The 2,500-nt window shown below is 46.4% G+C and overlaps 1 pseudogene; it reads right to left on the bottom strand.

Annotated features, from left to right (window-relative positions):
* Positions 1 to 322: 322 nt before the first annotated feature.
* Positions 323 to 1,489, bottom strand: LOC106991166 (PR domain zinc finger protein 14-like; annotated as a pseudogene).
* Positions 1,490 to 2,500: the final 1,011 nt, after the last annotated feature.

The following is a 2,500-nucleotide window of genomic DNA, read 5'->3' as shown; positions in this document are numbered from 1 at the left end:
CAACTTAATATCACTGTTAATTTTAATGTCTGTGTTTTTATTTGCTTTTTTTTTTTTTTTAAGGCAGAGGTTGCATCCATGTGTTTCACTTTTGTTCTCTGTGAGTGGGTGAAGGGATACAAGAAAAAGTATCCTGGTGAACAGAAGTAGGTTCAGCAGCTTTAGAGAGATGAGGACATCTTCCTCCATCTGGGCGATGGCCATCTGGTTAGACATGCCCTCAGTTTTGTGTTCTGCATTAGAGTTGGGAGGGAGAAGTTCCACAGGCAAGTGGAGAAGCAGCAGGAAGGTGCTGTGTTGGGGAAAGAGCCCAGTCCTTCCACTAAGAGGGCCTCACTGGGTACGGCAAAGATATGTCATCACCCTTAGAGGACCCGGATGCCCACTTCCCGTGCTTTACAACCTGTAGGCTCGCCGGAATAGCCAAAGACTTCTCCTAGCAATCTCCATACCACAGGAGGAGCTCTTGGTTCTGGAAGGTCTCCTTACAGCTTTCATAAAAGATCTGCCCTTGACTTAGTGTGGCCACAAGGTTCTGCTCCAATGGGAAATGGGCACAGCTGACATAGGATGTCCAGTTCCCTGTACCTCTTTTTCCATAAGTAAAGTGGCTCAAATGACCGTCTTCAAAGATCTCCCATGTATTAAGGAATTGTGCATCTTGACTTCGCTGGTGTTGACCACTTTATGCTGAAAGGTTCCGAACCTGATTCCTTTGGCCAAAAAGCTACTATAGAATACCCCAAATCTGTGACTTCACCGAACTTCCCATCTGCTGGAGGTGGAGACCTTCTGATAGCTGAAGGGAGTCATTATTCTGAGGAAGAAAATCAGACCCGGAGCTGTCGGTGGGGATCAGGAGGCTGGAAATTGCATGGTGCAAGTGGGCCGAAAGCTGCGGGCTGGGGATGATCCATTATAGAACTAAGTTCAGGTCTTCCTGGGTGAGGTGGTAGCGGTGAGATACTTTCCCCTCGGTTCACGAGTTTGGGGCTAGAGAATTCCATGAACAGAGGAGCCTGGTGGGCTACAGTCCATGCGATCACAAAGCTAGACCCAAGGACTGAGCAGCTAACACTTTGACTTTCCAGAGCTCACTGGGGGATTCAGGTGTGTCCCAAGTCTTCGCTGGTGGTAACTGCCATTCTGGAAGTATGCCACCTGCTTGGGGAGGTGGGGAATTGGGTACCAAGTTGGCAGCTTGCTGTACCAGGGCAGGTCATAGAGTGGCTCCCTTGGCAAGGCCGGGCCAGTGCACACAGCAAGGGAGGTGCTGTCCAGAAGCCTATGTGGACAGGGCCTGCAACTGCTGGAAGGGTTGGAAACCCTCCTCTTTGGGGGTCAGGGCGTTCCTGTAGTGGCCATAGTTGGGGGTGGAGGGTGAAGGTGCATAGTAGGCAGGTAGGTGTTGGGAGCTGCTCTGGAGCCAGTCAGGCAGGAAGCACCCCTTGTCCTAGGGTCCAGCCTCCCCTGGCGGCCACAGGGCCATCCCAGGCCACACCAGCATGGCAAGTCCCCACCCGGAAGGCTCGCCACCTCAGGTGTGCTGGGCTTTTCAGACCTTCTTGTTTGCTTTTGATTGGTATTATTTTCCCCCTTAATTTGGGGTTGTCTTTTCCTGGATTTTCTCAACGTCAGACATTGTGAATTTTGCCTTAAATGCTGGACATTTTTGCATTGATAACGTGTATGATTGACCTTTGTTCTGAGACGAAATTAAGTTACTTAGAATAGTTCCTACTTTTGAGACTTGTTAGTAACAGAGTAGCGTTTGGGCTGACTATAGCCACTCAGTTCCCATTTCCATCATCTCAGGTCGGGAAATTGTCCAGGCTCTGCCTGGGTTTTCCCTCCCTGTTCTGTTGCCTGGAACATTCAAGGTCATAAAGCTGTGACAGTTGTAAGCCTAAATTCATTTCCTTTCTCTCAGTGATCATTTTCCTTTTTCAATGTCTTGAAGACTATTGTTTGTGTATTTTGTCCAGTGTTTCTTCTGGGAGAGTAAATCCAGTCTCTGTTCTGCTGCTGCTGCTAAGTCGCTTCAGTCATGTTCGACTCTGTACGACCCCATAGACGGCAGCCCACCAGGCTCCCCCGTCCCTGTTCTAGCACAGTTTAAAGTAGAAAGCAACTGACATGTTTTAGAGCAAAATGTTTGAGAGAATTTGCTCTAATATAAAATAGTTAAAGCACTGGCTATTTGGTACAGATGTAAAAAACTGATCACTTTGACAGAAAGTGACCCATCTATATGGAAAGTTAATTATAAAAATAATTTTAACTCTTTTGAATTGAAAGAGAACCTTTAAGCTACCTAAAGGTAGTGCTGGAAATTCTGATAAATATTTGGCAAAACCACAGTTAAAGATCTTCTTCACTTGAGTCGTAAAAATAAATTCTAGTTGGATTAAAGTTCTGAAAGATAAAATTATTACTTTTAAAGAAAATAAATCAAAATAATCTGGGGACTCTGAGTTATGGAAGCTCTCTGTAAACCAAC

This window comes from Ovis aries, chromosome 5, assembly GCF_016772045.2.
Source record: "Ovis aries strain OAR_USU_Benz2616 breed Rambouillet chromosome 5, ARS-UI_Ramb_v3.0, whole genome shotgun sequence".
Lineage (NCBI taxonomy): Eukaryota > Metazoa > Chordata > Mammalia > Artiodactyla > Bovidae > Ovis > Ovis aries.
This window is presented reverse-complemented; position numbering and strand designations above follow the sequence as displayed.